The following is a 15791-nucleotide window of genomic DNA, read 5'->3' as shown; positions in this document are numbered from 1 at the left end:
GATAACTTGGCAATCTCAGGGATAAAGTAAAAAAAAAAAAAAAAGCTATTTAAAAATAAAAAGCAGACAATTGTTTCACTAGCAGATCACCTGAGTTAGAAAATTGCACTATCTACTTGAGTAGATTAATACTTACTACCTGTTAAAAGGAGCAGTAACCACAGAACACAAACAAATCATGACTGCGCAGGAATTATTTTAGCTCTAATCCTGTACCCCCCAGCCTGGGGGAGAGCTGCACCTCACCCATTGCACTCTCAGCTGCAAGGCCATTTATTTTAAAACATGGACTCCTGTTCCACGGAGTGAATGTGCCTTTCCCTACAGGCAAATGACAAAAAGACAGAATGCCTCCTTTCCTCCGGCGCAGCAAGGAAGCTAGGGATGCAAGGGAAATCAATGCAACGCTTCAGCCCAATTGACTGCTATTAGTCTTAACTATTGACAAGAGGAAGCTCTGTCTCTAAAACAGTAGACTGTTTAGTCAGTTTTACAACGAATAAGAAATCCAAACCTGACAAGCCCACAGCAGCAAGCCATAACGCTGTATCCATTCTCAAAAATCAGCTGAGTGTTTGGCTTAACAGCCTACACGAAGCCAAGCCACGCAGGCAAGCAGCGGACACGGTACGCTGTGGAAAGAGAAGGCAGGCTCTGCGGCAAGGGCTCCAGCAGCTCCAAGCCGCTGCGCGAGCACAATGGGAGAGGCTCTCAGTGGGGACACCCCTTCCCTGCAGGACAGCACCCGGGAGCAGGGAGCCACCGAGGAGCAGCCTGGGCCTGGCCTTCCTAAGGGCTCTGGCATGGGCAGGGCTGCGTGACAGGACAGGCACCTGGCAGGAGCAGGATCTCCCAAGGCCTCCCTCCCTTGGGCTTCGAGGATGGTGCCAAGGGAAGACGACACTTATCCTGGCCCCACACAGCCTCTCAGCCTTCTAGCCCAGCTCCCAAAGAAACCAAAGGCCTTCATCTCCCCACACAGCAGCTCCTGCGTCCCATTCCAGGGAACCAGGGCTCCCTGGAAGTGGAAGTGATTGAAGGTTGCACTGTGACATTTAAGAAAACGGGTAGCAACGGCCTCGAGCTCCCTGACTTGCAGCTAATGGATTTAGATATTACAGCAGGAAATAAAACAAACTGTAAAAAATGCTAATCATTTGATTTTAGCTGACAAACTGGGAATAACTCTGACCACAGTAACCACCTAAGAAATAAATTGAGGGAGGTAAAAGAAAAGCAAATCCAGAAAAGTGGTGTGCTAAAAATACGCAAACAATTGAACCAGCAGGGCAATATTGATTTATATCTTAAATTACTTTCTCATCTGTCTATTTTGTGTCAAGAAGTAGGGAAAAACTTTATGGGAGTCATTCAAAATTCAAATATAACTGAAAAGGCTGATATTAAGGCATTATTAAGAAACTCCAGCATATATTTTCTGACCATTAAAATGTGCATGCAGTGATAAAAGCCCCTGGGGCCAGTAGTAAAAGCTCCACCAAATAATGCAGCCCACATTAGGGCTGGCTGTAATACATGGCTCCCACAAACCCAAGGCAGAAATACTACAGGTCCTTCAAGATGACTATGATATTTTTCTGTTAATTAAGTCCGTACTGTCTGTGTAACCCCTATGCTTGGCTTAGGGGTCAATCTGTCGTCAAATTCATAACTATTACAAAATTCATTATTAGGGTAAAAGTAACAGGAGAGCACAGACCACGACGATATTTTTTCCTTCTGTTTAGGACTGTTATAGGTGCCAAAGGATCATTTCTCCCCTGCACGAAGGTGGAAATCAAAGAGCACTGCAGATGAGACATTTTCCAAACACATCCTTACTGCCTCTTTTTTGACTAGAACACGCTCCCACCTCTAGCTCAGTGAAGCACAGCAGTGAGTTTTAGCTCACGTTTCCCTCTCTCTCACAGTTAAGCATGGGCTGCCAATTAGAAAACCTTGTTTGGTACTTTGTTTTACTTGCTCCCTTGAGCACGTGCCAGCATGGCCAGCATCTCTTTCCTGCGTGGAGCGGCGGCAGCAGCACGGCCCAGCAGCGGGGTCAGCAGCCCCCACGGCAATGCCAAGCCAGTGGGCTGTGCTCCTCCAGCTCCTGCTCGCAGGGCCAGGAGTCCCTGCACCGATAGGGGAAGAGCAGCATTACTCTTATGACAGCCTAAGCTTGGGCCTGGATGCTCAGCTTTGCAGCAAAAGTGACTGCCAAACCGCGGCATCTTTCGGGGGAATCCACCAAACCGACAGGAGAGCTCACGCTCTTCTGAGCRCTTTCGCTGCTGCATCGTCTCTTTGGGTATGGCTCCACGTCACTCACTTGCTGAGCGCTACGCAGTCTCCTTCAGGAGAACAGAGCACGTCACAAAGTGCAGGAATGTGGCACAGGGACTGGCCATCTTTGGATCTGGAGGAAAGTGATGCCATTTTCACTGGTGCCAATAAGCAATGGAAGACAGAGATCTGATTTTCAGAATAGGTTAATCATTCTTTAATCCTCGATCTTTCAAAATTCATGAAACTGAGTCAGCAGTGTTTTATCCTGGGCATTCAAACTAGGCACCCCTAACTACAGCCAGGCCCGAAAATGTTAGGTATTCTGGCTGAGGATGCAGCCTTAGTACTTCACAATTCTCCCCTGAAGCTACCACCCAAACTACTCTACCAATAGGACAGGACACAGGAATACAAAGAGTTTAATAATATCAAAAAAATATATATAGATAAAACTGCTGCATCTCTGTACGCTGTATCACTCAGAAAAGGGAGGGGAAAGTGTTTGCATTCTATGTCAAAAGCCATATTGAGGCTCTGAAACAGAAGCTGTTTAACCTGAAAGATGACACTGTGAATTAAACTTTTGGTACAAAGAAATATAGAACCTGGACCACAAATGAAAAGTTACACTTGTGTGGCTAGAAATAACCAAACAAAACTTATTGATAGCTTTTAAACCTGGGTATTTTGCTTGCTTCTTACATGCTTTTCATTAATATCCATATTAGGAGAATGACACTTTGATAACGTGGTTGTAGGGTCAAAGGTTTTTTGTTTTATTTTAAAAACTCTGCTGTTAGTTCATCAATTATTGGACAACCATTGACACTAACCAGTGCAGCTGRGATGTTAATACATAAGGCAGGTAAACTATGGTGAAAAGCAAAATGAACTGAAAATTTACTTGGATACCTTGATCAAGAAACCTACTTCTCTTGACAGGACAAAGCTGGTTAGGTCCAAATACCTTAAATATTATTTGACCATAAAACAAGATATCAACCTATGCTGCCACTCAGAAAGCCCATAAAAAAGATACCTAGGAATTAATAAGAAACTGTTAGAGAACTCAGATTTTGACTAGAAGGAAAACTTTCTCTGGGCATCTCCACCTCTTCACTCTCAATCATATTTGAACTGATCAGAAACACCACAGAGCAGCACAGCTATGTCTCACAAAGTGCCAACCACCACCCGCCTCTGCTTAATTGCTTCCCTTTCCTCCGCTCCCTTGGGCGCTCGCTGCTCAGCAGGGCCACCCTGTTCCCCTTGGTGGCCTTGCGGCAGCAGTCCACCACCTTCTCCCCCGTCAGAGGCTGCACATGATAAAGCAGGAGCCGCCGCCAGTTTCCCCTCTGCAGGATTTGGGGACCTGCTCCCTACGCTTTTCATCCTCTGCTCCAGTAACCGGCGCTCTCTCAGATGAAGCAACTGAGTTTGAAAGGTAGCAAATCATTTTTTCCCGGTAAGAATTAATGTAATAGAATTTTTCTTCATGTCCAGCAATCTCTTTTTTACAAACATACACCACTTAATCTACAAGCTCACAGAGCTTTTCTCCTAGCATAGTTATGGTCACATTTGTCATAAAAAAGCGTGTCTGGAAGCAGACAGGAAACATCCATCAGAGTGAGCGCTCCCGGGTTAGTCATCACACCTGAAGCTGGGAACCTGCCTACCGTGATTCGAAGAGCAGAAGGGTAAAGAAGATGCAAAGGAGGAAAAGTAGAGAAAAACAAAGGGAGGAAATACCCTTGCAGAAATCTAGATGAAGATCAAGAAAGGAAAACRGGAAAGAGGGGGAGATGCAGCACAAAAACCTGAGATTGAAATGGTGCAAGGAAGAATAAGAGGATGGAACAACAGAGGGAAAACAGTCACTATTATATTGAACTTGAACTTTACTTAATTCCAAGGATTTGAAAACAAGACAGCAGGACCTGAACCCCGGATGACYAAGACAGCAATAGCCTATAGTCCTCTAGCATTTTTATTCAATGGTTAAAGCAACTATCAGCTCTTCTCTGTGAACGTTTTCATCTAAGAGGTATCTTTGCTTTTTGCTGCTGACAAATATAACTTACAATTCTCCCAAGCCCAGAATTTTTATGTCATAATTTTATTGCCCTGTTTAAGCAGCAAATGTTTTTTGTGCATAATTCTTCATGTGACTTAGAGATCTCTCCCTAGCAAGCTGAAGAGCTGGTAGATGTTAATCATTTGCTTCAAAAATCTGACAAATCTTTCATTAGTGAACTTGATCTTTGGTTTTTAACACCCCACCCCCACCCCCCAAACTCATCCTTTCAGCTAAATACACAAAAATCAAAAACACCCTCCTGTGTCAGCATCAGTTAGCACTGGCCTGTGAATCACCGATTTGTCAACCCTGCTGCCTAAAGYCCATCCTCAAACCAAAAGACGTCAGAGATCAGTGTACTCTTGGTGATCGAGAACATTTATTATATAGTCTAAAATACAACTTTAAAGCTAACTATCACAATTTGCAGTGGTCTGGTAAGGATTTTGTACATACTTACCTAGCAAAATAACAAACACAAACAGTACAAAATATCTAAGTACCAAATTGTTCTAAGGCAGATTTAGGGAGAGCTAGAAAGTCTGGGAGAAATATAGAGAACATGGATCCTAGGGGAGGAAGCAGGGGCCCAAACACAGTGGGATACTCTGAGGTGCTCTCTCCTCCAGCATCTGGGAGGAAGAACACTCAGGCATGCCAAAAGAGCCAGAAAATCACGGCCTGCCCTAACGACATGAAAAGCCATGTAACCAAGACACTGGACACCGGGACACGGTACACCGGGAGAAGGAGTGCAGGGAGATGGTCCCAGCCCGGCGCTGCTCTCCGACACAGCTCCGCGCCGTTGCTCTCCAGCTCTGGCATCCTGAAAGCTCCCCACTTCTATCACAGTCAGCATAAAGCCATTATTTTATGAGGACAGGGTCCATTTTAGAGGATTTCTGCATTACCATAAAAAGTAAGATGTACTTATAAAAGAAGCAATTGCTACAGGCAAACTAAAAAGAATGTGTGCTCAAGAACATTTCAGAAATGGCAAAACTTAAAGACAAATCAGAAAGTTACAGAAATTCGCTGCCATTTGCAACCAAGAAAACAGACCGAATGTAATTTGTTAGAGCATCAGTAATTCCTCAGAAACCATAAAAAGGCCATTTAAGGACAACTCATGTTCCATATCATTTCAGTGCAAAGATGAATAATTACATGGGATAGCAAAGCAATAAAGCAGGCCAAGCAACAAAGAACAAGGAAATAAAAAGCAGAGAAAACAAGGTTAAAATACGTTTAAGAGCAAAGTGAACAATAACRCTACTGCCATGCTAGCGCACAACCATAACGACACTGCAGGTCTCAAACATTCGGAAGATGACAGAACGCTGAGCCAGTCTCGCTAATCTGCTCGAGTTTATGATCTGACCTGGCACAAGAGCCAACARATTCAACAGATTTGCCAAAGCAGGACCTAACATCTCCCCAAGACTGAAGGCACCTGAAGCCTGGCACTTGTGAGAAATGCCAGGTTAAAGCCTTTCTGTAASCATTCATGCAAAGCATCAGAGTAAAGCATATAGAGCAAGGARAAAGAGCCACAGTGGAAGCCGATGTTCCAAAAGGCACCCCAGAATCTGCAGTGACAGAGCCAACACATGCCATCCTGGCAGACCTTTCTCTGTTAGCCTGTCTTGTTCCAACCTTCTTTCACAGCCTTTAAAGCTCTCTGATGACATATCCCATGTGCCACAAGGGTTCCCTGGCGAATCTGCTCAGGTCCSCCTGGATACAGACCTCCCTTAGCGCTGTGCAGAACATGGTCCTATTTTCCCAGATCTCAGCTTGAAATATGTGAAATCATCAACCAAAACAGATAAACAACTCGCATTGGGCAGCTGCTTCAGCTGCTATTTTCTCAGAGATTATATACTCAGTAAGTACAGACAAACTGTCTTCTGTCACATTGTCTTCATGCCCCTTGCCTTCTGTTGAAGTCCAATTAGAGCTACGGTTACAGCCCAGGGACCGGTATACATTCATCCTAAGTACCTCCCAAATATTTAAAATACGCCAGTTTCCCTTTTTCCAATGAAGCCCCCTACACACACAGACATAAATGAAGCAAAGCAAAGATGCATGCTCACGCACTTCCTTAAGATGCTCATAATTCAAAGAGTGCAGGAGCTGCTGTCACCCAAATGGGACTATAGGCACACCTGACATGCTTGAAGAGCAGCATTCAAGCAAACGGAACTGAAGTGCTAATCCATCAAAACGAGCTTATTASCATTGCCACTACCAGCAATGTTAACAATAAGTTTTGTTTTGGCTGCTCAGCTTAAACTGCAAAATGAGGCGGATTCATACATTTACCATATAAAATACTGATTTTTTGGGGGGGGGGGGGTGGTTTATCAGTTTAATTGTTTTTTTGTGTTGCGTTCTGCATATCTTGCAAATGCTTGCAGGACAGCAACTCAGAACAAGAAAGAAAAAGCCATAAGCCCTTGAGCTCTGTAGTGAATGTTAATGCATTTGTATATGATAGATTTAATACAGAACTGAGAATAAATGACTTCCAGCAGCTGCACTCTGAACCTATAAATCGCTGAGAGTACTGCAAAATCCATACAGAGAAAGAACAGCTGTATAATTTACAGCATCAGTATTTGCCACGAAAAGCTGCAAATAAAGAGCTCCATTTCTTCGTTTTCACATTCCTACAAAAATTAGAAATTACTCCTACAGAGATTCTATTTAGATTAGAACTTTTATTCACCTTCCATGATGACAGTTCAACACTATTTAATTCTTACCAATGTTAAGTGAAATCCAAAAACCATAAACACCAAGAAAGCTCTAGAAAACAAACCAAAGAAATTCAGGAAGGTAATTAAAGATAAACACATTATGCTGTGCATGGACTATTCCTCATTAAAATCAGAAAAACAAAACACTCTGGCCATGGGATTCATTTCATGCAGAGCCATAAAATTCAACTGCTAGGAGAAAGGCTGGATTTTCCTCAGGATCCATCCTTAGTAATACAGCTGCTACAGGTAGGCATCACATGCATTCCTGTTCTTCCTTATGCAGGAGTGTATTTTACATCACCTTCAGAGTAGTGTGACCAGCCCCAAAATATGATCCCTGTATACCGTAAGTATATGCAGTACAATCCTATAGCTACAAAAAGGGTATATTCTCTAACCAACATCTAAAAACCATATAATTTCATTATTTTGTGGGAGAAATAGACAGCTTTGAAATCCAAAGTCAAACATCCATTCAGCTCTTACATATGATTGCTTATGAGCAAGCACCAAGGTACAGATTTTTACGAGATAAATAAGATCTGAAATTTTCACCAGGAAGGAAGCGCAGTCCTTCAGCCTTGTTTGTTTTTCCCAATGGTACAAATCAGGGAAGAGCACCATCCAGAGCTTATACAGTCTGAGGAGGTTTCAGCTTGGGAAGTGGTTATTTTGTTTGGAGCAGTTGTTCTCTATAGCATCTATTTCAAGCTTTGGAGCAACTTAATATTTTTCTTATATTCCACAAGAATAATAAGCCTTTATACAATATATTCAAATGATGTGCARATGATAATGAAGTCAGCTTTTCCAACAAAGAAAGGTCAATCTTCAAGAAAATGTCCTTGGACTTTGAATTAGAAATGCACTTCTAGTTAGAAACTACAACACTGTAAGCACTTCAGACAATTTAGGCAAACTGAGACAGCCTTCTTGGTTGATAAATATTAATGTAACTCAAATTTAAATCTTTCTATACAAGTCATTCATTCTTCCTTCTGCTGAGTCAAAAGTAGTCTCATTAGTGTTAGTTAAACCCTGGGACCTTATAAACTATAAAATAACTGATATGATCTTCAGTAAATGCTTCAACTGCTCAAGCTAGACAACCTGAAAAAAAATAAATTCTTTTATTTAAAAAGAAAATAGGAGAAGTAAAAATAACCACCTTTCCCTCCTTCTCTTTATCACAGCCAAGGAGCAATATATAACACATGACAAAAGATTCTACGAGGGTAAGTGAGAAAATTTTTAAAAGACAGATATATTTTATATTTCCACGAAGATAAAYGAGGTTTGTCAAATTTTCCAGAATTCAGTGAAGGGCAACTAGGATGGTTGGCAGGCTGGAGCACAGAAGCTAAGAGGCAAGGCTGCAGGAAGCAGGTTTATCCAGGCTTGAGAAGAAAGGCAGGGGAAGACGGAGGTGCCACTTACAGCCCTTCCCGGCGCAACGGGATGACGGGGAGGATGGAGCCTGGCTCTTCTCTGAGCTACAGAGCTGAAGACAGACAAGACACAAGGTGGAAGAAAGTAGGAAACCATTTGCAAGAAAGGAAATTGCAATTAGATGTAAGGAAAAAATAAACATTTGTTATGAGTATGGTGACATACCACAACAGGGGCTAAGAGAGGCCATGAAGTCTTCATCCTTGAAGATACGCAGCCAGACAGCACCTGCACAGCCTGCACTAACAGAGAAGCTGGCTCTGCTTTGAGGCTGGTTCTAGCGGACCTTTTCAGCTGAAATATGATAATAACTTTCATCATGCTAACACTGAAAGGGGATATTCTGGATTTTTATGGAAAGCCAGAGATGTTCTTTTTCTAAGAATTCTAAGAGAGCCAAGCCCAGAACGGATCCCATCAGGGTAAGAGACATATTGCTATGCAAGATTCAAAACCACACACGAGCAGAATACTATCCGCATAGGAATCTAAAGATCTGCTTCTACAACTTTGATGTAGAAATTCCCTGTTATTTGGAATATAGAAAACTTGTTATGGTGGAATTCTAACTGCAAATCTGGAAAAAAAAACAACTACAGACAACTAGAGATACAGATAACTAAAAAGATAGCTACAAATCTGGGAAAAAAAAAAGAGTCATCTTCTTTTCCCTTGCATAGAACTGTGAATTCACTTAAAGCACAAAACGCAGGCAAGATTATAAAGCGTAAAAGAAAATGAGCTTACTTAGCATTGGGTTGTTTAGCATTTTCCACTACGAAAGCCTGCTTTCAGCTGCTCATAATTTTGACAAATGAATAGCTCAGGCTAAAACTGATCACATCAGATGCCTGGCTCGACCTCTTCCCTTATCTGCGTGGTGTTTGTTTTGTTTACAGTGWGTGCTTGGACATTTCCAATATCAAGGCTGATGTGATCAACTGAAAACATTATTTTTCCCCATGTTAAGATAGTCCTACAACTATTACCTAGAGAAAACAATATATTTCCATTTTTTAAAGAACAGACTTAACATTTGCTTCCTTTAATATCATGTTGCAGTTCCCACAATAAAGACTCAGTTCAAATACAGTACAGCATAGTGCTTAGGAATCAGGAATCTGCAGTCCTGACAAACAAGCTGCTGAGCAAGAGAGCCAGAGAAGACAAAGGAAGGACAGAGACACTATCACCACCTCTTCTTCATTTGCTTTTCAGTCTCTCGCTGAAAATTCATTTCAACGTAAGCCCATGACACAAAATTGCTTTTTGGCAACTTATCAACAAGTTTTTAAAACTGTTTTTAAGCAAGTAATTTTTTCCCCCATACTTAATTACAAGATCATTTAAGTAATCATATACTATTTTCCCTGTTACTCAGCACACAGGTTGGCTACTTCTCACAAAATAAACACAGAACTCAACAGAATTCAGCCAATTACATGTAATTAACCTGTTTGCCTAAGGAGACCTCAAAGCTTGCTTCTGTAGACTCTGTTTTGGGTTTGTTGTCACTTTGCATCTCAAGTCAGGCCTGTTCCCCCTCGGCAGAGGGCCTGTTTCCTACATCCCCCGTGGTGACCATCACCCCCTTTCCTCCCGCACTGCCAGGCCTTCTGGTGCCCGGTAGCAGCTTCCTGCACCTTGGCTGGCCACAGCTCCAACCAGCAGCAAGACCCGGGTGCAAAAACCACCTCTGCCAGCCTCTAATGCAGCACAGCTGATATAGGGAAAATCTTCATGTAATTGCAACTCCCAGCCCAAGCTTGCCCAGGCAATATAAAAGCAAGAACCTTCCACAGGAGGAAGCGGCAGAGCTGCAGTAAGATCCCAGGGCCACATAAGCACCTGGCACAGAGCAGGCCCTAGGGCTCAGCGGAGGAGAGCGTTTGGTGACCACCTCCCAGGCTGCAGAAGAGCAGCCTCCTTTTCAGGCCTGTGAATAACATTTATATACAAACTGTAGTGGAGCTCCGTTGTTCTGGAAACTTTATTTGGCATGAAAATAACCTTAACAAAATGTTTTCTTTCTTCTGGATTRTTCTCATCATGAATTAGTAGAGCTTTACAACTTTTTTTCACACAGCAATACTTTGCTGTTAAAATGATAAATCACACGCAATGACTGTCTAATCAATTTACTTTTTAGCTTAAGAGTATCTCTTTTTTAAAATTCTGTGCACTTTTCCAAAGTGTAATCCCTCAGAGACCTCTGTCAAAACCAACAAGCATAACTGCCTTTTGAAAGGGAATAGATCTGTTGTATTTTATCATAATAGTCACTTTCAATATTGAAAAAAAAGAATTATTCTTGCTCGGGAAAAAGAAGTTGCAGCAATTCTGATGTGAACTTTTTTAGTACAAATGTAAAATGTGAGATGAAGTTGTGCATTTGAGCATTTGAATATTTCAAAAGGGAACTTCATGTTTTTGTCCAGTGGATATTGAGTCTGTGAATCATGTTCTCCATTATCAGCTTTTTACAGGCAGAGACAAAAGGTCCCCAGTCCTTTCCAGGCCCAATGCGTTCAAGGCTGCAAAGCAGTAGCTGGGATCAGAGTCTTGTCATATTGGCTCGCTATAAACTAATACGAGAGCGCCTTTCCTTGTATAGAAATAGCTCCTTCTATCAAAAGGAAAAAGAAACTACATGGATAAGAGCAAAAAACACATATCAGTGAAGGGGTATACCCTGTTRGTTCTATGTTTGGCTCTTTGTTCCCGCCATAACACAGGTCAGGCTGCGGGGAGATAGAGAAGGATGGGATGGGAGGCAGCCAGGCGTGTGGCATCCCCGTCACTCTAAAGACTGCGGAGGCTGAAGATGTGACCAGACGGCTGCTGTGCCAGGGGCTAGCCCAGGGCCACAGCTCAGTGGACAGGAGCAAGCAGGTCCAAAGCTGTGGGGACCCGTGCACCCGCCTCGTGGCTCGGGGGCTCCCAGTGCGCCCAGGCTCGCTCCCACCTCAGGCACCAGGGCTGAAGGCCTCTGCACAGGCAGACCCAGCCTGGCCACTACATTCTCCCAAACCAAAATAACCCATCACTTCAAGGTTTTTGATGCTAATGGAATACCAGGAAAAACCGGCCCTGGCCCAGACTAAGAAGGCATACAGAGCTCCTCCTTTTCAATGACTTAAAAAAATCCACCAAAACCAAATAACTCTTTTTTAAAAATGGACACRATACAGGTCTCCAATGTCATTTCAATGTTTTACATCCCATTTCCTCCATAGGATGCTGTCCAAAGTGGAGGCTGTATTAGATCAGGGAGGCATGGAAAATATGCTTTAAAGTGTTATTCATATATTTAAAAATAAAAGAGAGCGAGAGCTTTCACCAACACATACACCTGCCTTCTGCATGCTTACTGAACATGAAACACCCACACAGCAGCTGCAGAAGGTCTGTTACTGCCTATTTTTCCCCTTTTAAAGATATTCTTCTAACTTAGACAAAAATAATCGGTCCTCATCAAGGATTCACAGGATGCCAGCTTCCAGATTTAAAATCAGGYTCATCCATCACCTCACCACAGAAAAATGTCCCAGCCACAAACATCTGAAATTCTGTTTTACACTCGTTGTTAAACAGCTGGCCCTGAACGCTGGACTTGCAGGGGAAAGCCAGTGAAATTGCTCCAGCATGCTGCTGATTTGGCTGGTTAAGGCCACCGTGAGACTAGGAAGCCGCCAAAAATCCAATCACATAATAGCAATAGCCACTGGAAAACCATTCTGATAATTATAGTCTCTCCAGATAATGGAGTAAACAACAACTGACAGTCTTTATAGGGCTGTATTTTTTTCTAGCATGCAAAACCCTTTTCATCCCTTTTGTATTTTGCATTCCACAGCTGCTGCGTTGCACGGGAGCTTTGGRCCGGCTCTGGCCCAGCGTCGGGAACACCGTCAGCTTCGGTGGTACATTTGGTAACTCCTTAGCAGCAACGGTTTCTGTGCTGGAGCAGAGGCTTCTGCAATGAGCTCCGAATGCCAATTAGCGAGACTCCTTCAAAGCAGAGCAGGGCAGATGTGGAGCTGATTGCCCAGATAAGTAGGTAACCTACGCACCGAGAATCCCAATGATGGCAATCACGACAGCTTCCAGTAATTAGACAGCAATGAGCAAAAGCAAGGCACGTGTTATCTGACCTGCTTAAACTTGGGAGTTTCATTAAAAATGGCAGAAGCAGTCACCATTCAGTTCCTTAAAAATGGCAAAATGCGTATATGTGTCGAGGGAAAAAATAATGTGAGCAAACTACATGGCTAATTAGCAACATGCTGTAGGATAAGGGGACCAAAAGTTTATGTCTGTCCCTAAAAGCAGCTAGAGATCCCTGTGCCTGCCRGGTGCTGCCTGGGCAGCCCCGCTGCACTGGCACCGTACTTAGGGACAGCCCAGGGTGGCCCTGGCTGTGCCACCTTAGGGAAAGCAGGGTCCACGGCTCGCCGCCCGCTTGCAGGAACAGCAACATCCCTTTGAAAAGGCTCAGACTTTTCCTCAAAAACATGTGTTTAGCAATAACATTTTTTTAAGATAACACAGAAATCTAACTCATGAGTGACTTAGCAATTATTCTCTACTAGAATCAGCTTCTTACTCGGGTTCTGATTCAGCAGAGGACTATATGGATCTAACTGAAAACAACAGCAACATCACCAATCTCCTTGGGACTGGAGACTTTGTGTCTAATTAATAAAAATTGTGCTGTGCATGTTGGTAGACTAGTAAATGGGTAGAGATCACTTCCAAAAAAACCCAATATATCACATATCATCTCTATATCACATGATCTGTCCTGTGACACATGATGTCACATATCATCTCTAATATTAAAAAATGCATCAGATTTGAATCTCCTGTCTTCAATGAAATTTGTACCACATACTAGTGTCAAGTCCTTGGAACAAATAACCTGTCCAGTACCATATGCCAAAAATCAAAGACTCTAATTAAATCTGCACAGGCAGTAATGAATTCTAAAGGAAATACCATTCTCTCTCTTAAATGGAGCACATTTCTCAGACTTTGCCAATTTTTAAAAGACTTTTTTAGAAGAGAAGAAAGATTTAGGTTTCAAAAAGAGTCCGAGGCTTCAGATTGATTGTTTGTACAAAATAAAGTGCAAGATCGGCCACTGTCAGAACTGCAGGCGATCAGTTCATCTTTCTACTGTCCAGTCAAAAATCAAAATCTGACATTTTCACTCCAAAATCAATAGGAGGGGAAGGCTCTCAGCATTCCACGGAAGATGCCAAGCGACTAACATGACTCAGATGGTAATTATGAGAAAGCCAAGAACCACACGCTCACAATACGGTGTATTTAACCTTGCCAAGAGATCAGCATAGCTTGTCTTGTTAAAATTTTGAAATATTCAGCACATACTTTATGGGTTCAGAAGATCTCCGTTTTTTACAGATATAGGTACCATTTCTGTCAGACTTATTTGTACATTAGCATAAAGAAACGAATTTCCATAAGAGTCTACTCCACTTTAAAGGCTGCAAGCCCTGTTGAAACCCCTTAGTTAGCGGTTCCTTTGTGAAACTCTCAGCTGGGGGAGGATAGTGTGATTAGAATAACAACTACACAGAACTACTTTGCTATTTTCACATTACCTGTAATTCTCTAAATCACATGSATTCGTTTAAAGAGTATTATACTTGCACATTTGCAGTGTAATATCATACTAAAGATGGATAAGCTACAGCAACTAAATTAACACTACTTTCTCATTAGGAGGCTTTATGCACAGTCACATTGCAGTGCAYTACTCAAAAATTTTAATCTTTAAAGAAACTCACCATGATCAAAAGTAGTTCAGTGGTCAACATAYTTAAGAAAACTAGATTTCAGTTACTTATTTTTTCTTCCCTTTAATTAAAAAAAAGGAAAAAAAAGCTTTTTCAGATTAATCATGAAAATGATGTGCCCAAGCCAGTCAGCAAAAATATCTAATCTGTTGTTGTAGTCTCAGTGACGAGCAAAAACATGCATGAAACTATACATTTATGGCCCAGGAGGAAAGGCTGTAATTAGAAATAATGCTAATGACCTCAAAAAAAAAATTGCTATATCTAGAGGGCAACATCACTGTGCTGTAGAGAAGCACATCTCTTTCATATCACTATTGCTGCACATTGATGGGTGCAGCAATGCAGAAAAGATAAACAAAAGCTGTGCTGGGAGCAGCAGAAGTAGAGCAGAGAATCCCCACCTGCACCACTGAATCCCCAAGCTGCAGGAAACACCAAATGCTGTTTGTTTTCACTGAAATCTGCAGTATCCTTCCAGAGGGTTTGCAAGGATCTGGAGTTCTTMATCAGATTCTTCCCAGTGGAGGCATGGCACTTGTTATGCATTAGAGAAAGAAAAAGCTTAATGTGTTTTATCTTTGGAGATATTTTATCTGTACAAATGAGTTCTCCTAGAAATGCTTCAGGGCTGTTGCGTTTCAGTATTGGGTTTACATCCTTTTATTTCTCACATTCAAATACCTGCAGTGTAGTTTCAATCCGTTTTTGCACCACTTAGCATTTCTCAATGGACCAAGGCAAGCCACGGTCTACTGTCTACATTGTCAGGAACTCAAAAGCTTTCCTCAACCACTGGTTGTCCTGCAATCTCCTCCTATTTTAGTCATTACTGCGCCACAGAAAAAAGCCCACAGAGGACAGTTTGCTACTCTATCTGTGTCTGGAATAATTCAATACTCAAAGTAATGAGAGCGAGAGATGGGGAAGAGAGAATACAAAGGTGACAAAGGGCAAGATTAAAACCAATATGCCATGGTAACGTGCAGAAACAGGCCAAAAATGCACTAGGCCTTAAAAACTCCATTTTAATATAGAGTTAAAACTGAACAAAGGCTACCATGACAGAGACCACAGGCATTTTCAGATATATAAAAAGGAAAAGTATAACTTACTCTTCAGGTCTGCTGTGGACAGCAAATACAGGGGGGGRAAAAAAAAACCTCTGGGAACTAAATGAGAACAAGGAAAATTCTAAATAGATATAAGAGGAAACACCCCTGTAGCAAGCACGGTGCACTGTGTGGAGCGGGGTGAAGGGAAGCACTGCTCCTGGGCAGTCCTGCTGAAGCTGGATGCTCCCCCAGCCCTGTGCAGCTGTGCACAGGCATGGGCAGCGTGGCTCAGCACCCATTCAGTTGTGTGCACACCACATCTTTTTTC

General features: G+C 42.4%; 1 protein-coding gene across 1 annotated transcript in view; it reads right to left on the bottom strand.

Moving 5' to 3' along the window:
* Positions 1-15791, bottom strand: part of CTNNA3 (catenin alpha 3) — a 314978-nt gene that overhangs the window by 230716 nt on the left and 68471 nt on the right. The window lies entirely within an intron of this gene.

This window comes from Nothoprocta perdicaria, unplaced genomic scaffold (assembly GCF_003342845.1).
Source record: "Nothoprocta perdicaria isolate Ctin4 unplaced genomic scaffold, notPer1 scaffold_310, whole genome shotgun sequence".
Taxonomy (NCBI): Eukaryota; Metazoa; Chordata; class Aves; order Tinamiformes; family Tinamidae; genus Nothoprocta; species Nothoprocta perdicaria.
Note: the sequence above shows the minus strand (reverse complement) of the source record. Positions and strands in the feature narration are given on the sequence as shown.